The sequence below is a fragment of the Pseudophryne corroboree genome, chromosome 2 (genome assembly GCF_028390025.1).
Source record: "Pseudophryne corroboree isolate aPseCor3 chromosome 2, aPseCor3.hap2, whole genome shotgun sequence".
NCBI lineage: Eukaryota > Metazoa > Chordata > Amphibia > Anura > Myobatrachidae > Pseudophryne > Pseudophryne corroboree.
In genome coordinates, this window is record NC_086445.1 from 686,657,248 (window position 1) to 686,680,006 (window position 22,759).

The 22,759-nt window shown below is 45.1% G+C and overlaps 1 long non-coding RNA gene across 1 annotated transcript in view; it reads left to right on the forward strand.

The window, feature by feature from the left end:
- The window catches only part of LOC135051083 (uncharacterized), a 142,480-nt gene extending 119,934 nt beyond the window's left edge, over positions 1–22,546 (forward strand). The window contains exons 2-3 of the long non-coding RNA XR_010242025.1: positions 18,527–18,827; positions 19,441–22,546. This is a non-coding gene — a long non-coding RNA (uncharacterized LOC135051083). The remainder of the gene's footprint in view (positions 1–18,526; positions 18,828–19,440) is intronic.
- Positions 22,547–22,759: the final 213 nt, after the last annotated feature.

The window sequence follows — 22,759 nt, forward strand, 5'->3', positions numbered from 1 at the left end:
TGTCTCGCCAGCAAGGCCCCAGAGTGGAGAAATGTGGATTTCCCAGCCGAAACTTTGGAAATCCAGGCATCCAATTCAACCCCAAAGAGCCATTCCCCTAAAAAGCGGAGGGATTCCACACTATGTTTGGATCCCACGTCCGCTATCCACTGACGCACCCACAAGGCCCTGCGTGCCGACACTGCCATGGCAGAAGTCCGAGCATTAGTGTTTCCCATCTCCTTGAGAAAATCACAGAGGACACATGTAGTGTCCTGAATGTGTTTTAGGAGGGTTACCTTAGTAACTAAGGGGATATCCCCCGAGAGGCCACCCTGAATTTGAGTGGCAAATGAATGAATGGCATGGGTCATCCAGCAACCCGGAATGACCAGTCTTTGTGATATACCAGCTGCCATGTATATAGACTTGAGGGTAGTATCTATCTTCCTATCCCCAAGATCCTTCATGGTAAAGGAGCCTGGGGCGGGCAGCACCGCCTTTTTTGTCAAAGTCAAATTGCATATTTTGATATTTAGAATACACTATGGCATTTACTAATGAACGCGTCTACGACGCATGCGTCGAATAAGCATGCTATAGGTAATACGGAAGGGCGCGAATGACCGTAACGGCAAGTTACTGTACACATTACGGTAGAAGATGCATTTGTTACTAAATATCATACTGTAACACATAGCAAATATTTCTTACTTACAGATAATATACACATAGGCACCATCTACCCAACACACCGTTTATATATATTGTAATGCATGTGTAACCGTGACAATTGCGCAATACTGCTTATAGTGTGCCCCAGAGAGACTAAAAGAAGTCTTCTTTTGCTTCTCTGCAAAAACTTCCCTAACCGCTTATAGACACACCGGGACATATTGGCCCTCATTTCGAGTTGATCGCTCACTGCCGATTTTCGCAGCGCAGCGATCAGGTTGAAAAATGGCAATTCTGCGCATGCGCATGGTACTAAGTACTTTCACACAAAACTTTGTAGTTTTACACAAGCCCAAGTGACGCTTTTCAGTCGCTGGAGTGTTCGTTGTTTGATTGACAGGAAGTGGGTGTTTCTGGGCGGCAACTCAGCGTTTTCCGGGAGTGTGCTAAAAAACACAGGCGTGCCAGGTAAAAACGCAGGAGTGGCTGGAGAAACGGGGGAGTGGCTGGCCGAACGCAGGGCGTGTTTATGACGTCAAACCAGGAACTAAACTGTCTGCAGTGATCGCAAGGTAGGAGTAGGTCTGGAGCTACTCAGAACCGGCATGACATTTTTTCAAAGCAGTTCTGCTAATCTTTCGTTCGCACTTCTGCTAAGATAAGATACACTCCCAGAGGGAGGCGGCTTAGTGTTTGCATTGCTGCTAAAAGCAGCTAGCGAGTGATCAACTCGGAATGAGGGCCATTATCTCCCCATGTATGGTATCAAAATGATCGTCAGTTCATTAGCTAAAATCCGGTAGTAGCGAAAAGACCGTACCCTGTGGCATTGGCAAGATATTAGCAAGTATCAGATATGTGAACATAATAATGAATAAGTAATTAGGTATACAGAAACTAGTTGTCTGGTGAAACTTTGAGAACAGTAACAGTCACATTCCTGAAGACAATACCATTGAATGGGACCAATGGACTATCAAGATTTGAAACTGTGTACTTTACTGACCAATTGTAGCAGTGCATCCCCCACTGCACAGTGGGGGCTGGAAGTGCTGTATAAATATCGGACAAGCCACAGTAAGCATTAGATCTCCTATCTCAAATCATTGCGGTTATCTGCTGATGACTGTGACCTGGATCCAGGGGGCGCCTGCATATGTATTTGGTCTGTTACCTGTAAGTCCTTGTTGTTGGTGTGTTATACTGTACTTGCATTTCTCTGCATATTTGTGTTTATTGTTTGATCAATTGTTACTGCATTCTGTATCTGTTTTCCCCTTTCCTCTTTATCAAATGTTTTGCGGGTTGGAGCACAGTACACTTGTAACGTGTTCATTTAAGGTACAGTGCCGCACTTCTCCTTATCAGAGTTGTGGTCGGTTACATAAAAAATTGCACTGGTTTTTAAATATTGTCAACTTTTACAGTTTGGGGGCTCACTTCCATGGCTTTATATTTTTGCTGATTTTGCGCAGAAACAACGGCAGACTTTGGTTTGTCACCAAAGGGTGGAGATGCGTCATTTAAGGTAAACAAAATTGTTTCTTTTTTTTCTCTTTTTCCTTCCAATGCTGACAAACCACATCTGCTGTTTTGTGTAAGTCTGCAAAGTACTACAGTGAATCCAGGGACGATAAGGAACATTTATTTCCTTATCTGTACTGGGTGCAATTAATTTGTTTTACTGTATTATCTGTGTTAAATATCTACGATTGTGGGTTGCTGTATGTTTGCCACAGGTTTATGCAAATCATTTAGGGCTTAATTCAAGTTGGATTGTTTGCTAAAAGTTTAAAACCGTGCGCAGTGGCGTAACTAGAAATTTTTCTCCCCCCCCCCCCCCCTTCATGCTCCATAATAGGGAGCAAGAAAGGGATAAATATGCGCGCGCCTAAGGCGCGCGCAGCAAAAAAGGGGCGTTGTTTCGTTGGAATGGGCGTGGTTTCGCATAAAGGGGCGTGTCATTGCAGGAAAAGACTACCTTATACCCCAGTTTTGCAACCTGCACGCCCATACGTTGGCCACCACAGGAAAGAAAAATAATCCTGATTCATGCCCCTTACATTATTTGTAATTTTTCCTCCTTATAGTAATGCCCAGTATACATTATGCCACATACTGCAATGGCCCTTAGACATTATGCCGCACACAATAATGCACATGACACAATATGCACACACTGTAATGCCCCCGACACATTATGCCACACACCGTAATGCTGTGACACATTATGCCACACACCGTAATGCCTGTGACACATTATGACAGGAATCGCAATGCCCGTTATACATTATGCTACACACTGCAATGCCCCTGATACATTATAGCACATACAATGTCTGTGACACATTATGACACACACCGCAATGTCCGTGATACATTATGCCACACACTGCAATGCCCGATACATTATAGCACATACAATGCCTGTGACACATTATGCCACACACTGCAATGACCTTGAGACATTATACCACAATGCCCGTGATATAGTATACCATACACCGTAATGCCTGTGACACATACCGCAATGACCTGCCCGTTATACCCTATGCCACACACCGCAATGCCCGTTATGTATTATGCCACACTGCAATGACCCTGAGACATTATACCACATACCACAATGCCCGTGATATAGTATACCACACACCGTAATGCCTGACACATTATGACACATACCGCAATGTCCGTGATACATTATGCCACACACTGCAATGACCCTGAGACATTATACCACATATCACAATGCCCGCGATATAGTATACCATACACCGTAATGCCTGTGACACATTATGACACACACCGCAATGTCCGTGATACATTATGCCACACACCGTAATGCCCATTACACATTAAGTCCTACAGTAAGGCTTCTAATTACTTTTCAATTACCTGCTCGTTGTCAGGGGTTTCATGCACTGGGTGTCATGCTCGTTGCCAGGGGTTTCATGCTCTTGGTTACATGCACGGTGCCAGGGGTTTTCATGCTCAGGGTGTCATGCTCGTTGCCAGGGGTTTCATGCACTGGGTGTCATGCTCGTTGCCAGGGGTTTCATGCACTGGGTGTCATGCTCGTTGCCAGGTGTTTCATGCACTGGGTGTCATGCTCGTTGCCAGGTATTTCATGCACTGGGTGTCATGCTCGTTGCTAGGAGGTAGTCCTTGTTGCTAGGGCTGTGCTCCCAGTGCCACATATGTCCCCAGTGCCAGATATTCCCCCACGGTGCCAGGTACTCACATCCCCCAGTGCCAAATATAGCCCCTCCCCCATGTGCCAGGTACACATATACCCCCCCAGTGCCACATATGCCCCCAGTGCCAGATATTCACCCCCAGTGCCACATATGCCCCCAGTGCCAGATATGCCCTCAGTGCCATATATTCCCCCCAGTGCCAAATATGCCCCCAGTGCCAGATATGCCCCCAGTGCCACATATGCCCCCAGTGCCGGATATTCCCCCCCAGTGCCACATATGCCCCCAGTGCCAGATATTCCCCCCCCAGTGCCAGATATGCCCCCAGTGCCTGATATTCCCCCCAAAGCCAGATATCCCCCCCATGCCATATATGCCCCCAGTGCCAGATATTCCCCCCCAGTGCCATATATGCCCCCAGTGCCAGATATTCCCCCCCAGTGCCATATACCCCCCCAGTGCCATATATGCCCCCAGTGCCAGATATCCCCCCCCGTGCCATATATGCCCCCAGTGCCAGATATTCCCCCCAGTGCCATATATCCCCCCCAGTGCCAGATATTACCCCCCAGTTCCAGATATTCCCCCCCAGTGCCAGATATTCCCCCCAGTGCCAGATATTCCCCCCAGTGCCATATATGTCCCCAGTGCCAGATATTTCTTCCCACCCCACCCCCCGCCGCCGCCGCCGCTGCCGCTTTTTGGAGGGACACGGAGGGCACAGCTCGCCTCTCCTGTGTCCCTCCTGCTGCATCATCTCCGGCGGCCGCGGGTCTAATAGGGGGAAGTGCCGGTTCGTGAGCCAATTAGAGCTCACGGATGGCACTTCCCCCTATTAGACCCGCGGCCGCCGGAGATGATGCAGGAGGGACACAGGGAGGCGCTGTGCCCTCCGTGTCCCTCAAAAAAGCGGCGGAGGGAAGGAGACCACAGACTGACACGGGGACGCTCGTCCGCATGTCAGTCTGCTGTAAATCAGTGGCGCCCCCGCAGCCCCTCGCCCCCAAGCCACCGCGAGGACTGCGGGGGCAGTAGTTACGCCACTGACCGTGCGTATATTCTCCTATAGTAAAATCTTAAGCCTGTAATCAAAACTTGGTTGCAGTTAACATGCGGCTGAGCGGAGATTCATATGCAAACAGCAAGTGTTTTTGCAATAAGACATTCGGTGCCTGCAGGGAGCGCTATAGTATGCTTTTGCAAGCACTAAGGTAATCTTTGGCGAGTGCTAAGGTATGCTTTGGTGAGTTCTAAAGTACGCTTTGGTGATCGCTAAAGTACACTTTGGTGAGTGCTAATGTACGCGTTGGTGAGTTCTAAAGTACACTTTAGTGAGCGCTAAAGTACGCTTTGGTGAGTTCCAAAGTACGCTTTGGTGAGTGCTGAAGTACATTTTGGAGAGCGCTAAAGTACATTTTGGCGAGTGCTAAAGTACACTCTGGTAAGTGCTGGAGTATGCTGTGTGGTCGCGCCATATTTGGAGCACTTTTGCAGCTCAAACCTCAGATGCACGCTATAGGATACACGGTTTAAATTGAATAATAACAGATATAAGTTGCTTTAAGTTTAAGTACACAAATAGTTGTACTGAGTAATAGAGTTAAGTATGCGTATAAGAAACGCATGTTGTAAATTGTCACGGGAAATCGGAACCTGTACGCGAAAATAAGTATATAAGTGAAAAATGTATAGGGTGCAATATAACAATCCAACCTGAAAGGGGCCATTACTAATGTACATCTTGCTAGTATATAATAAGACCTCTGGAACATTACCAGTTTTGGGAAATGTTTTTTTTTCTGTACAGAAAAATATTGTGAATTTGTGGGGGTTGAAAGTAAAGTTTGTGTGGAGTGAAGCCGGAAAAGGGTATACAGAGGTGACGCCAGGGTAGAGAGCCCCAGCAGCATACGGGCTTTATACCGTATGTTAAAATTGATTTGTGTATAGCCTACGGATGAGGTCAATACGTAGAAGGTATGATTAGTGACAATACGAAGGACTGATAGGCAGGGTTAGGAGAGGCGTACCTGCACCAAACGTCTCCATAGCCATAAGACATATAGATAACAAGAACCTGTGTGTTTTATAGCTGGACCGCGCGTCTGTGTGTCAATCTGCATTGTGTCAGGTCAAAAGAACCAGACCAGTCGTGCAAACGACTCCGCTGGTGTGAGACACTAGGGGTCATTCCGACCTGATCGCATGCTAGCTATTTTTTGCAGCACTGCGATCAGGTCAAAACTCGGCAAAACTGCGCATGCATATGCACCGCAATGTGCAGGCGCATCATAATGGGTACAAAGCGAATCGGTGTTGGACGATAGATTTAATGAAGAATCCATTCGCACAGCCGATCGCAAGAAGATTGACAGGAACAATGCGTTTATGGGTGTCAACTGACCGTTTTCAGGGAGTGGTTGGAAAAATGCAGGCGTGTCCAAGCGTTTGCAGGGCGGGTGTCTGACGTCAATTCCGGGACCGGACAGGCTGAAGTGATCACAGCATCTGATTAAGGGGGTCATTCCGACCCGATCGCTCGCTGCAGTTTGTCGCAGCACAGTGATTGGGTCGAAAATGCGCATGCGCCAGCGCCGCAGTGCGCCGGCGCATGGCAGTCGTCGGTGCCCAGTGATCGCCTCTGAGACAGAGGCGGTCGCTGGGTGGGAGGGGGCTGAACTGCGGCATTAAGCCGCCGTTTAGGGGAAGTGGTCCTGTCAATGCAGGCATGGCCGAACCGTTGGGGGGCGAGCCGCGGCGGCTGCATGACGTGTCACGCAGGCTCTGTGGCCAGCGGGAGCATTGAGTAACTCCCGGCCAGCCGCAAATACAAAGGCATCACCGCTGTGCAATGCTTTTGTATTTGTGCGGGGGCCGGCACTGACATGCGGGGCGGACTAGCCCTGTGCTGGGCGTCCCCCCGCATGTCTGAGTTTACGATCGTAGCTGTGCTAAACTTAGCACAGCTACGATCAACTCGGAATGACCCGCTAAGTTCAAACGTGATTTGTGTAAAGAAAGCAGGTCAAAAGAACCAGACCAGTCGTATAAATGGCTCTGCTGGTGTGAGATATTGTGCGGAAATCTGTTGTCCTCTCACAACAGAGAGTACAGGCCGCATAACTTCTTCTAAGTTATAACTTGTACTAAGGGGGAGATAATTTGTGTAAAGAAAGCCGGTCAAAAGAATCAGACCAGTAGTGCAAACAGCTCCGCTGGTGTGAGACACTGTAACGCACAATCTATCTCCAGTGTCCTAGTAACGAGTGGCCGGCATAGGCAACTCCGCTGGTTACGCTAACTTCTTACTTGTTTGTTAGTTGTTTCTCAGTTGGAGAGAGTGTGTGAGGGCAGCTCAGGAATCCCTCACTGGCATTTCTCGGGGAAAGCTTTAAGGATTTCAGAAAGCCGCAATGGGAGCTAAAGGTTCACATGGAATGGCCGTTTTTGCAACTCAGGTTCAGGTTGCGGAAGATATCAAGCCAAAAGGGTCAGCGATATATAATGATACAGAAATATGGTAGGTAGACACTGGCTTTCGTGAATGAATGAATACGTGTGAATGAAAATGGTAAAACATCATTTCCTATTATTGGTAGTTTTGACCCAGAGGCAGTAGTGGCTCTTGCCACGGGCAAGCAGGCTTTTTGCCCAGGACGCCGCTACCCCGGGGGCGCCGCCGTGGATAGAGCCACGACTCCTGACCCCCCTCTACCCGGTTGCAGTAGGCGCCATGGGCTGTGTGGGCGCCCGCTGCAGCCGGCGTTGCTGACTGGCGCTAGAGGTCATAATTGACCCCTAGTATCAGTGCGGCGCTGCTCTGGGAGAGACGTCATGACGTATCTCCCATAGAGAGAAGCCGGCAGTGGCCAGAGACAGCAGCAGCAGTGGCAGTGGCCCGGAAGCAGGAGTGGGGCTGGTAAGTATTGTTTTTTTTTTGTTTGTTTATCTTGTTTGCAAGTGGCGTTACTACAGGGGGCACAACTACTAGGGGCACATACTGGGGACACTACTACAGAGGGCACTGCTACGGGGCAACAGGTACTGGGGGCACAGCTACTGAGGCACTACTACAGGGGGCACAGCTACTGGAGGCACAGCTACTGGGGGCAAATCTACAGGGGGCACAACTACAGGGGGCACTGCTACAGTGGGCACTGCTACAGGGGGAACAGCTACTTGGGGCAAATCAACTGGGGGCACAGCTATTGGGGGCACTACTACAGGGGGCACAGCTACTGGGGGCAAATCTACTGGGGGCACAGCTGCTGGGGGCATAGCTACAGGTGGTACAGCTACTGGGGCAAATCTACTGGGGGCACAGCTGCTGGGGGCATAGCTACAGGGGGGCACATGTACAGGCGGATAACTGTGGCCATGCCCCTTCCCTATGAAGAAGCCACGCCCCTATTTTTGACCGTGCACCATCGACACGCACTAACTCTATTTTACCGTGTGGGGGGCATCACAAGGTCTAGAGGTATTACATACTGAAAAAAAATAGAATATGTCTTATAACTGAGGATAAGACAAAATGATTGTTTAAATTTGTGGCAGCATGAAGGTGAAACACAGAGAGAAATGGGGTATGCAGCAAATGAAAGTATAACACCAATAAGGACCACTGCACCACCGCCAATACTAAAAGTGATAAGACTAACCCTTGCACTTTATATCCTGTCTTAAGTAAGTTCCAAGGTAACGAAGCAGGAGTGGTGGAAGAAGCTGCACTGATCTCGGATATTTTACATGCCATTAGTATTAGCGAGCAGGAGGGGCAGACCCAACAAGGAAAAGGAGGGGCTCAGGATGAGGAGACAGCTGAGATCAGTGAACATGGTGAGTCTGAGGCCATTAATAGTACTGAAACAGTACTTCCTGTAATAGAATCGTAATGCAGTAACAGGAATGTACCCCATACATACTCTGGCTGTCCCTAGTGGGAAAGCAAACAGAGAAGGAGTAATTCCATTAATAATATCGCCATGCACTGTCCATGGACCAGAGCTGAAGTAAGGTCCATTATGACTCAATTTCCGAATCCTAAAAAGGATTTAGTCGGGTGTCAAAAATTCATCTGGAACTTGGGCAATGCTCATGAACCCACGACTAAAGACTGTAGGGTAGTATTGAGGTCCTGCTTGCCTCCTTACATTAATATCTTGAAATTTATCAAACATTGTCAATTGGAGGAAGATTAAGACCGACAACCAATTAAATGTGACCCATATAGCTACCCAATTAGGAATATAAACATAAACAAATATATTTCATAAAACAAAAGGACAATGAAGCGGCCGTGGATTATTTTGCTAGAAGTTTGCTAGCAATTTCTAAATACTCAGGAATTACTGATATCAAAGACAACGCGCACCATTGGGAGGTGGCTGTCTCAGTGCTTATGGATGACCTAAAGGAAAGTTTAAAAGTAAGAGTGCAGACATCCTTACCAAACTGCCGTGGGATAGCTGTAGATGCCCTCAGGGAATCTGCACTAGAACACGATAGGAACATAGGTAAGTACAAAGAAATGACCAGGAAAACTATTTTGGCAATAGGGGTAACAGTAACTGTGCAGCATTACCCTTTAACTAAGCAAGCAGAGGTTACTATTGGTCCGCGACAACCAAACACTCTTTTCTCCTGGCTGCAGCGCCCCCTACTAATTTACTGGGAAGAGATTTGCTTTGTAAAATGGGATGTGTGATTTATTGTACCCCTGATGGTGTATTTTTTTGACACCCCAGGAAACTTCGCTCAGGAAGTACTGGACATGTTTGACACTCCCCAAAGACTAATGTTGCATTCTCCCGTTCTAGATTCACATCCATCTCAGGTAGAGGAAATGATCTCGCAAGTACAGGGTTCTCTTTGGATCCAAGGATGGACAGGACGCTGGATTAATGGCGAATGTACCACCCATAGTAATCCAATTAAAATACAGTAGGACAGCTCCAAGAATACCACAGTATCCCCTGAAGTCAGAAGTGGAATTAGGGGTGTATCCCGTAATTGAAAGGCTGCTCCAACAGGGAATTCTAATCAGAACTTCCAGCACAGCCTATAGTCCCATTTTTCCAGCAAAGAAAAGTGGGGGGAGGGGCTTCATAGTAACATAGTAACATAGTATCTAATGTTGAAAAAAGACAATTGTCCATCGAGTTCAACCTATTTGTGGTCTGCTATGCAGGATTATTTGGTCTAACATTTTGACTGATGCTGATGTCTGCTGTTACGTTTTATCCCTCTTTTTATAATAACTATAGTGCGTGACTATGCACCATAACCCTGGATATCCTTATCCATTAGGATTTATCTAACCCATTCTTAAAGGTGTTGACTGAGTCCACCATTACAACTCCCTCAGGCAGGAAATTCCAAACACGTATCGACCTTACTGTGAAAAAGCCTTTACGCCGTATCGTGCGGAATCTCCTCTACTCTAACCTGAGCGAGTGTCCATGAGTTCTCTGTGTTGATCTAACCAAAAATAGGTCCTGCGCAAGATCTGTGTATTGTCCCCTTATATATTTATAGATGTTGATAATGTCCCCTCTTAGGGGTATATTTACTAAGGTGGGAGATTTTTAGAACTGGTGATGTTGCCCATAGCAACCAATCAGATTATGTCTATTATCTTCTAGAAGCAGCTAGATAAATGGTTAGTAGAATCTGATTGGTTGCCATGGGCAACATCACCAGTTCTAAAAATCTCCCACCTTAGTAAATTTACCCGTTAGTCTCCTCTTTTCCAGTGTAAACATGCCTAGTCTTGCAAGCCTTTCCTCGTATTCCAGCATCTCCATGCCCTTAATTAGTTTGGTCGCCCGCCTCTGAAACTTTTTTAGCTCCATGATATCCTTTTTGTAGTATGGTGCCCAGAATTGTACACAGTATTCAAGGTGTGGCCTCACTAGTGATTTATATAATGGGAGAATAACACTCTCATCCCTAGCATCAATTCCCTGTTTTATGCATGCTAATATCTTATTAGCCTTCTTTGCTGCAATCCTACTTTGGGTACTGCTGCTTAGTTTGCTATCTATGAGGACACCTAAGTTCTTTTCCAGTACAGAATCCCCTAATTTTACCCCATTTAGTATGTAGGTGTTATTTTTGTTCTTGTTACCACAGTGCATTACCTTACACTTGTCTGTATTGAAGTGCATTCTCCATTTGGCTGCCCATGCTTCTAATTTAACTAAGTCATTCTAAAGCGACTCAGCATCCTCCTCCATATTTATAGACTTACACAATTTGGTGTCATCTGCAAAAATTGACACCATGCTCTCTAGACCTTCTGTTAGGTCGTTAATGAAAATATTGAACAATAGCGGTCCTAATACTGAGCCTTGTGGCACACCACTTAGCACTTCAGTCCAATTTGAAAAAGATCCATTAACCACAACGTGCTGCTCTCTATTATCTAACCAATTTTTGATCCAAGTGCATATTGTTTGTCCTAGCACTATTTCTTGTAGCTTGTAGATAAGTCTCATATGTGGTACAGTGTCAAAAGCTTTGGCAAAGTCTAAAAAGATTACATCCACCTCTTTACCCTGATCTAGGTTTGCACTTACTGTTTCATAAAAGCCAAGTAAGTTGGTTTGACAGGATCTGTCCTTCACAAATCCATGTTGATTCCTTTTAATGACCTTATTGACTTCAAGGAACTTCTGAATACTATCTCTTAGAATACCTTCCAATACTTTCCCCACTATAGATGTAAGACTAACTGGTCTATAATTACCTGGTTCAGCTTTACTTCCCTTTTTGAATATAGGCACTACTTCCGCTATACGCCAGTCTTTGGGAACCATACCTGATATTATTGAATCCTTAAAGATCAAAAATAGCAGTTTTGCAAGTTCAGAGTGAAGCTCCATTAGAACCCTTGGGTGAATTCCATCGGGACCCGGTGACTTATTAATCTTTAAATTTTTTAATTGGTCACAGACTACCTCCTCGCTTAAATAAGTACCTATCAGTGGGATATTCTCATTATTGAGATTGTGTGTTAGTCCCTGAATTGGGTCCTCTCTAGTAAATACTGTTGAAAAAAACTCATTTAGTGTGTCCGCTATGTCATTATCATTTTTGCTTAAGACTCCCAACTTGTCTTTTAAAGGGCCTATACTCTCCTTCTTTAATCTCTTGCTATTAATGTATTTAAATATTTTTTGGGGATTCGCTTTGCTTTCCTTTGCTACTAGTTTTTCAGTTTCTACTTTAGCCTCTCTTATTTCCTTTTGCATATTTTGTTACAGTCCTTATAGTGCTGAAATGACTCTGCTTCCCCGTCAGATTTGTATTTTTTAAATGCTCACCTTTTCTTGCTCATAAGTTCCTTTATCTTTTTGTTAAGCCACATCGGTTTATGATTTTTATTCCTTTTTTTGCTGCTCGTAGGAATAAATTTGAGAGTATTTTTAGCTAGCAGGAATTTTAGTACATCCCATTTCTCTGTAGTATTTTTTCCTAGAAACAAACCTTCCCATTCAATATCCCTGAAAAATACCCTCATCATTTCAAAGTTGGCTTTGCTAAAGTTTAGAGTCCTAATTTAGCCAGTATAGGACTGTTTATGAAAACTGATATTTGATGTGACCATATTGTGGTCGCTGTTTCCTATGGGTCCCCCCATATAATACCTGATACCAAATCCCCATTGTTTGTTAATACCAGGTCTAAGATTGCATTGTACCCGGTAGGTGCCTCAATTAGTTGAACTAAGTAGTTATCATTTAGTGTATTTAAAAACATATTACCCCTAGCAGTGTCACATGAATCATTTTTCCAGTTTATCTCTGGATAGTTAAAATCTCCCATCACTACTATGTCACCTACTCCTGCTGCTCTTTCAATTTGCTTCAGTAACAATTCCTCATCAGATACATTAATACCAGGCGGCCTATAGCATACACCCAATACCAATTTTTGAATTCCTTTATCCCCGCATGCAATTTCTACCCATAACGTCTCGACAGTGTCTACAGTCCCCTCCTGATTATCTTCCCGTATATCAGGTTTTAAAAATGGCTTTACGTAAAGACACACCCCTCCACCCTTTTTATTTAGTCTGTCTCTCCTAAACAACGTATAACCCTCTAGATTGACTGTCCAATCATGAGATTCGTCCCACCAAGTTTCAGTAATGCCTATAATATCATACTGTTTGCTTGCTGCAAGTATTTCTAGTTTGCCCTTTTTACCAGTAATGCTTCTAGCGTTCACATACATGCAACTAAGATAAGTATTTCCCCTTGTGTTAGGGGCATCTTTCACCTTATGTAGCAACGATTACTTAGTGCTTTAGTAAAATCTCATTTATTACCCATGTTAGTAACCTTACCAGCTGCTCTTAACCTCCCCCCAACTTCTCCCCCATTTTGTTTACTACCGCCATCCCCACTATTCTCACTGCATGACCCGTCGTTTCTAGCTAAACCCTCCCCCCAGGCTCCTAGTTTAAAATCTCCTCCAACATTCTAACCATCCTTCCCCCCAGCACCGCTGCCCCCTCCTCATTCAGGTGCAATCCATCACGCCAAAAGAGATGGCGCCTGACTGAGACGTCCGCCCAGTGTTCCATTAACACAAACCTCTCTGTCCTGCACCAATCCCTAAGCCACATATTTACCTCCCTAATCTTGCTCTGCCTCCCTGGACTAGCACGTGGCACGGGTAATATTTCAGAGAATATTACCTTAGATGTTCTTGCCTTAAGTTTCTTGCCTAAGTCCTTATAGTCTTTCTTAAGGACATCCCACCTTCCGCTAACTTTGTCATTGGTGCACCAAGACCGCCGGGTCTTTCCCAGCCCCTCCCAATAATCTATCTACCCAGTCCTCTGGATGCTAGAGGGAGCAGTCCCCTCCGGCACCATCATTTCCTCACTTTCATCCTCCGATTCTTCGTCCAGTCGTGCAAATTTGTTCTGGTTAGATAGTTCAGAGATGTCGAGCCTCCCCCTCTTTTTCTTCCTTCTAACTGTAACCCAGCTAGCTACCTGATCATCCTCTTCTACCAGTGACCCCTCCCGCAAATCCTCCACTGTTCTATCTAAACTTCACTCGAGATTGTGAATATCCCTCAGGCGCGTAGCGGTTTGCTCTAGATCAGTTACCTGTGCTTCCAGGGCAACCGTTCGCACACACCTCGTGCAGATGTAATCACACTGGGCTGGTAGCTCCAGGTGTGCATACATCATGCACGACATGCACTGAGTAAGATCCCCAATCACAGCCCCCCATATTGTTTGTAAGGTCTAACACCCTGTTACTCTCAAAGAAAAAAGAAGCAAAAAAGACAATAATTAAGTTGGCTTATACTTATTAGAGATGAGCGCCTGAAATTTTTCGGGTTTTGTGTTTTGGTTTTGGGTTCGGTTCCGCGGCCGTGTTTTGGGTTCGACCGCGTTTTGGCAAAACCTCACCGAATTTATTTTGTCGGATTCGGGTGTGTTTTGGATTCGGGTGTTTTTTTCCAAAAACACTAAAAAACAGCTTAAATCATAGAATTTGGGGGTCATTTTGATCCCAAAGTATTATTAACCTCAAAAACCATAATTTACACTCATTTTCAGTCTATTCTGAATACCTCACACCTCACAATATTATTTTTAGTCCTAAAATTTGCACCGAGGTCGCTGTGTGAGTAAGATAAGCGACCCTAGTGGCCGACACAAACACCGGGCCCATCTAGGAGTGGCACTGCAGTGTCACGCAGGATGTCCCTTCCAAAAAACCCTCCCCAAACAGCACATGACGCAAAGAAAAAAAGAGGCGCAATGAGGTAGCTGTGTGAGTAAGATTAGCGACCCTAGTGGCCGACACAAACACCGGGCCCATCTAGGAGTGGCACTGCAGTGTCACGCAGGATGGCCCTTCCAAAAAACCCTCCCCAAACAGCACATGACGCAAAGAAAAAAAGAGGCGCAATGAGGTAGCTGACTGTGTGAGTAAGATTAGCGACCCTAGTGGCCGACACAAACACCGGGCCCATCTAGGAGTGGCACTGCAGTGTCACGCAGGATGGCCCTTCCAAAAAACCCTCCCCAAACAGCACATGACGCAAAGAAAAAAAGAGGCGCAATGAGGTAGCTGACTGTGTGAGTAAGATTAGCGACCCTAGTGGCCGACACAAACACCGGGCCCATCTAGGAGTGGCACTGCAGTGTCACGCAGGATGTCCCTTCCAAAAAAACCCTCCCCAATCATGTATAAAGAAAGAAAAAAAACCACGGTTAGGTGGTATATACAATTATGGACGGGCTGCCGAGTGTCGACACAGAGGTAGCCACAGCCGTGAACTACCGCACTGTACTGTGTCTGCTGCTAATATATAGACTGGTTGATAAAGAGATAGTATACTCGTAACTAGTATGTATGTATAAAGAAAGAAAAAAAAACCACGGTTAGGTCACTGGTATATACAATTATGGACGGGCTGCCGAGTGCCGACACAGAGGTAGCCACAGCCGTGAACTACCGCACTGTACTGTGTCTGCTGCTAATATATAGACTGGTTGATAAAGAGATAGTATACTCGTAACTAGTATGTATGTATAAAGAAAGAAAAAAAAACCACGGTTAGGTCACTGGTATATACAATTATGGACGGGCTGCGGAGTGCCGACACAGAGGTAGCCACAGCCGTGAACTACCGCACTGTACTGTGTCTGCTGCTAATATATAGACTGGTTGATAAAGAGATAGTATACTCGTAACTAGTATGTATGTATAAAGAAAGAAAAAAAAACCACGGTTAGGTGGTATATACAATTATGGACGGGCTGCCGAGTGCCGACACAGAGGTAGCCACAGCCGTGAACTACCGCACTGTACTGTGTCTGCTGCTAATATATAGACTGGTTGATAAAGAGATAGTATACTCGTAACTAGTATGTATGTATAAAGAAAGAAAAAAAAACCACGGTTAGGTCACTGGTATATACAATTATGGACGGGCTGCCGAGTGCCGACACAGAGGTAGCCACAGCCGTGAACTACCGCACTGTACACTGGTTGATAAAGAGATAGTAGTATACTCGTAACAACTAGTATGACGACGGTATAAAGAATGAAAAAAAAACCACGGTTAGGTGGTATATAATACAATTATGGTTGGACGGACTGCCTGCCGAGTGCCGACACAGAGGTAGCCACAGCCGTGAACTACCGCACTGTACACTGGTTGATAAAGAGATAGTAGTATACTCGTAACAACTAGTATGACGACGGTATAAAGAACGAAAAAAAAACCACGGTTAGGTGGTATATATTATAATACAATTATGGATGGACGGACTGCCTGCCGAGTTCCGACACAGAGGTAGCCACAGCCGTGAACTACCGCACTGTACACTGGTTGATAAAGAGATAGTAGTATACTCGTAACAACTAGTATGACGACGGTATAAAGAACGAAAAAAAAAACCACGGTTAGGTGGTATATATTATAATACAATTATGGATGGACGGACTGCCTGCCGAGTTCCGACACAGAGGTAGCCACAGCCGTGAACTACCGCACTGTACACTGGTTGATAAAGAGATAGTAGTATACTCGTAACAACTAGTATGACGACGGTATAAAGAACGAAAAAAAAACCACGGTTAGGTGGTATATATTATAATACAATTATGGATGGACGGACTGCCTGCCGAGTTCCGACACAGAGGTAGCCACAGCCGTGAACTACCGCACTGTACACTGGTTGATAAAGAGATAGTAGTATACTCGTAACAACTAGTATGACGACGGTATAAAGAAAGAAAAAAAAAACCACGGTTAGGTGGTATATAATACAATTATGGATGGACGGACTGCCTGCCGAGTGCCGACACAGAGGTAGCCACAGCCGTGAACTACCGCACTGTACTGTGTCTGCTGCTAATATAGACTGGTTGATAAAGAGATAGTATACAATACTACTAATATACTGGTGGTCAGGCACTGGTCACCACTAGTCACACTGGCAGTGGCACTCCTGCAGCAAAAGTGTGCACTGTTTAATTTTAATATAATATTATTTATCATGTACTCCTGGCTCCTGCTATAACAACCTGCAGTGCTCCCCAGTCTCCCCCACAGTTATAAGCTTTATATACAATACATTGATGTGCAGCACACTGGGCTGAGCAGTGCACACAGACTGAGTCACTGTGTGACTGTGTATCGTTTTTTTCAGGCAGAGAACGGATATATTAAATAAAACAAACAACTGCACTGTCTCTGGTGGTCACTGGTCACTGTGGTCGTCAGTCACTAAACTCTGTCTGCACTCTGCACTCTCTTCTAATCTACAGTATCACAGCAATCTCTCTCTCTCTCTCTCTTCTAAATCTAATCTAAATGGAGAGGACGCCAGCCACGTCCTCTCCCTATCAATCTCAATGCACGTGTGAAAATGGCGGCGACGCGCGGCTCCTTATATAGAATCCGAGTCTCGCGAGAATCCGACAGCGTCATGATGACGTTCGGGCGCGCTCGGGTTAACCGAGCAAGGCGGGAAGATCCGAGTCGCTCGGACCCGTGAAAAAAAAAGTGAAGTTCGTGCGGGTTCGGATTCAAAGAAACCGAACCCGCTCATCTCTAATACTTATCTATCTTTGTGCGGTCCTTGTTCCTTCGCTTTTATGCATTCGTAGTCCCAGGTACCTCCAGTGGCAGCAGCTGTAATGGCAGCAGTCTCCGTCCCCTTCTGTCCTCTCCTCTGATGACTGCGGCAGCCGACTTCCTCGTCCCCTTGTGCAGCTCAGTAGAGGGTTCTGACCCCACAGGCGGGTGGTGAAGAAAACAATATGCAGCAGCGTCCCCGGAGATTCCTAGGAGATTCCTAGTACACACACAAAAAGTGCACACACAGAAACAAAACCAAAACACCAAAACATAACAGGCACCCTACACACCCAATAACTCTGCCCCTCACACACACTCCAAACTCAGCCCCTTGCTCACACACTAGTCTCAACCTCACACACACACAGTAATCTCAGCCCCTCTCTTGCACACACAATTATCAGCCCCTCAGTCACACACTACTCTCTGCCCCTCACTCACTCAAAAAAGCCTTTAATACACTTTTTTTATTTTATTTTATTCCTTTTTACACACTCTCTTTTTTTTCACTGAGAGCGGCAGCAGAAGCTGTTTCATTTGCTGCGCTCCGCTCCGACCCCCCTCTCTGTCTCCACTCTCACTGGATCCCAAAACCTTGGGCTGATCCGGCACCCCCTCTCACGGCAGCTCCTCGGGCCGATCCGTCACCCCCCTCACGGCAGCCCCACTCATTCCACGCTCACCCCTCTCTCACACGCGCGCTCTCACGTGTGCGCCTGACCCGGCTGTCACTGCCGGTTCCGGTTCTCATCCTGCATTCTCCATCTGCACTGCACAGCGCCTTCAGGCTAGTGCAGGATTTAAGGGGGGGCAAACAAAGTAGTTGAGAGCCAATTCCCCGTAGTGCCTAATCCAGCTGTCATCCTAATGCAAATTCCTCCTCATTCTACCCACTTTACTGTAATTGACTTCTGTTCTGCTTTCTTTTCTGTCCCACTTCACCCTGACAGACAGTATCTTTTTGCCTTCTCCTATAGAGGTGTACAGTATACCTGGACCTGCCTTCGAACACCCAGAAATTAATTGAAATGCAAAATTTGTGTTCCCCACAGGAAAAGCCAGTCTTGAAGCAAGGAATATGGTCAAGAGTCATCTGGACTCTGGAGAGATGGACAAGGTAAGCCAGTGGCTCCCAAAGCATATCCCCCCAGCCTAGCTGAAGCAGCACATGGTCTGACTTACCTGGTCAAGGAAGGAATGTGCAGACTAGTGAGAGCCTACTGGAGTGCACCAGGATTCTCTTCTCAGGTGAGCAGGAAAGCCATGCCATGTCTTACTTGCCTGAGGAAGAACATTGGTAAGGCAGTACCTACAGAGCCATCCCATATCCCTCCTACAGATGGTCCTTTTCAGGTAATACAAATTGACTTTATACAGCTACCACCATGTAGAAACTTAAAATATGTGTTAGTTTGTATTGATATGTTTTCCAATTAGGTAGAGGCATTCCCAGCTGCCTCTAACACCGCTGTCTTTACTGCCAAGAAAATAGTGCAAGAATTTGTATGTAGATATGGTTTCCCTAGGATTATTGAAAGTGATAGGGGTACCCACTCCACGGGAGAGGTCTTTCAGGTCATGTGCAAACTCCTGGGGATTGATAGCCAGTGCAAAGGTGGACAGAGTGAATAGTACTATCAAAAGCAAAGTGATGACTAAAACTGGACTTCTGTGGCCAGAGGCACTGCCACTGGTGTTGTATAGCATCAGGACCACTCCCAGGGCTCCTCTCAATTTATCACCTTTTGAAATTATTTTTGTAAGGTAACCCATTTGATGATAGACCCTCAGGATGATTTGAAATGCCACAATGAGGTGACAGTTCAATACCTCATAAAAAAATGAATTACTACTTGAGAGAACAGCAAAAGAACTTAAAACTGTTGATTCCAGATATGCCAAGTTCAAACTGCCATGATATTGAACCAGGGGACTATGTGCTGATTCGAAATGTTTTTATGCTCAGGTTGTTTGATAGACCATTGGGAGGGACCATACCAAGTTTTGTTGACCAGCACCACTTCATTGAAGGCAGCAGAGAGAGAGACTTGGGTCCATTCATCGCATTGCAAGAAAGCCAGTAACCCAGAAGAAGCTCGGGAAATAACTGAAACGGAGGAGATATCACTAGAGAACCTATTCCGGGAGAACTGAGAGGCGATAACAGTGGACATTTTACCCCCCCAAGCGTATTAAGTTGTCACACAGGATTTTTGGTTGAGAGATGGAAGATCGTCGGAAATCAATGGCCCTCATTCCGAGTTGATCGGTCGCAAGGCGAATTTAGCAGAGTTACACACGCTAAGCCGCCGCCTACTGGGAGTGAATCTTAGCTTCTTAAAATTGCGACCGATGTATTCGCAATATTGCGATTACTTACTACTTAGCAGTTTCTGAGTAGCTCCAGACTTACTCTGCCTGTGCGATCATTTCAGTGCTTGTCGTTCCTGGTTGACGTCACAAACACACCCAGCGTTCGCCCAGGCACTCCCACCGTTTCTCCGGCCACTCCTGCGTTTTTTCCGGAAACGGTAGCGTTTTCAGCCACACGCCCCTGAAACGCCGTGTTTCCGCCCAGTAACACCCATTTCCTGTCAATCACATTACGATCGCCGGAGCGAAGAAAAAGCCGTGAGTAAAAATACTTTCTTCATAGTAAAGTTACTTGGCGCAGTCGCAGTGCGAACTTTGCGCATGCGTACTAAGCGGATTTTCACTGCGATGCGATGAAAAAGAACGAGCGAACAACTCGGAATGAGGGCCAATGTTTCTCTTTTCCTATGTTTTTAGTGTTTGCCTTTATTTTTCCCAGGACTGCTTATTTCTGCGAAGGTTCAGAAAGAATAGAGTGGGGGCTTGGGACAGGCTCTTCAGGAAATGGCGATGTCTTGATAGAATCCCAGGCACAGTCTGATACTTTGCTCAAAGCAGGAGTAAGAGGTTTGGAGAGTACGGAGTTCGTAGACAATGTGAGGGGTTATTGTCTGATGAATACTGTATTTGTAAGTATTGTGACCCTATAATTGAAGATGAGTGCATCCAAAGATGTCAGTCTAGCAATAAGGCAGAATTTGACAGACATCCCTTGAGTGATTACCACTCACTAGTGGGTAAGGTCTTAAACCAAATAGAATGTTGGGTGTGCTCACAGGTACCTCAAGGACAAAATAATGTAGGCTTATTGCCATACCCATAAACGTTAGATGAGGTAGTTGAGTTACATGGGGGGAGACCGGTGGACAGGAAATATAATATATCTAGATCTCCTAGCCTAAAACCCCAATACCATGTAGATAAATCCCTGATATGTTTAGATTTCACCAATTCCCAGAAACCAGGAAATTTGGAGATAATATGGAACAATCAGACAATGACACATCCAGCATATTGAAGCTGCTCCTATGTCTCTGTGGTGTCACCATTATTATCGGTTTGGTGATAAAATGTGTTCAGGTGATAAACCAGAGAAAAAGTAGGTGTGAGAGACCGGAAGATGTTAGCACAAATTTAACGAGCTTAAGGAGAAGCAGTACTGTAGAAGAAGACCTAGTCTATAACCCTGAAGTGGAAGTGGTGATCAGATAAGGGATACCATGTAAATGCCAATATTTGTATGCACTGTTTTCTTCCCCCTCTCTGTGCCACTGATTGTCGTCTCAACAATGCCTGGAGTTGGACTTCCTAAATATCCTTCATAGGTTGGATGCACACTCACGACTTACCCATGGGCCTTACATACCCGCTGAGTGTATATATAGGTTATCTTACCCTCTTTTCTGTAATCTCCAGTTAATTATACACATAGCCGATGCAGGAACATTATCCACACATAATGGCATACACATACATCTCCCCAAATGTATCATCGGGTAAATATGCTTCCCCATTTATTAATAAGCTAAACAAGATGAGGGCAGTTAGAAATGCCCCTTTTGTAAAAAAGCTTGGTATGTTTTGATGGTACATCTACAGACCCTTAATATGGGATGAGAAGGACTAAATGAATACTTTGCAGACCTTGAAGCTTTTGTAGAATCAAGACTTATTATGGTACGATGATACACTCCACTCAAACACACACCCATACATACATGCTTTACCTATCCCACTAGGTTGTACAATAATAGATATATTCCCATCTACAATTCTTCTAAGGTACTTACTCAAATGTTGTGTGTACGTATTATAAAATATGAATTATGAAATTTATGTGATAGTTTTGGGTCAAAGTCAAATTGCATATTTCGATATTCAGAATACACTATGGCATTTACTAATGAATGCGTCTATGACGCATGCATCAAATACGCATACTATAGGTAATACGGTTGGGTGCGAATGACCGTATCGGCGAGTTACTGTACACATTACGGTAGAAGATGCATTTGTTAATAAATATCATACTGTAACACATAGAAAATATTTCTTACTTACAGATAATATACATATAGGCACCATCTACCCAACACACCATTTATATATATATTGTAACACATGTGTAACCGTGACAATTGCGCAATAACGCTTATAAAAACACACAGGGACATATTATCTCCCCATGTCTGGTATCAAAATGACCATCAGTTCATTAGCTAAAATCCGGTCGTAGCAAAAAGACCATAGCATGTGGCATTCGCAAGATATTAGCAAGTATCAGATATGTGAACATAATAATGAATAAGTAATTAGGTATACAGAAACTAGTTGTCTGGTGAAACTTTGAGAACAGTAACAGTCACATTCCTGAAGACAATACCATTGAATGGGACCAATGGACTATCAAGATTTGAAACTGTGTACTTTACTGACCAATTGTAGCAGTGCATCCCCCACTGCACAGTGGGGGCTGGAAGTGCTGTATAAATATCGGACAAGCCACAGTAAGCATTAGATCTCCTATCTCAAATCATTGTGGTTATCTGCTGATGACTGTGGCCTGGATCCAGGGGGCGCCTGCATATGTATTTGGTCTGTTACCTATAAGTCCTTGTTGGTGTGTTATACTGTACTTGCATTTCTCTGCATATTTGTGTTTATTGTTTAATCAATTGTTACTGCATTCTGTATCTGTTTTCCCCTTTTCTTTTTATTAAATGTTTTGCGGGTTGGAGCACAGTACACTTGTGATGTGTTCATTTAAGGTACAGTGCCACACTTCTCCTCATCAGAGTTGCGGTCAGTTACATAAAAAATTGCACTGGTTTTTAAATATTGTCAACTTTTACATTTTAGACAGGCAAGAAATGTTCAGGAGCAAATGGGAAAGTGCGCAAAATCTTTTTGGA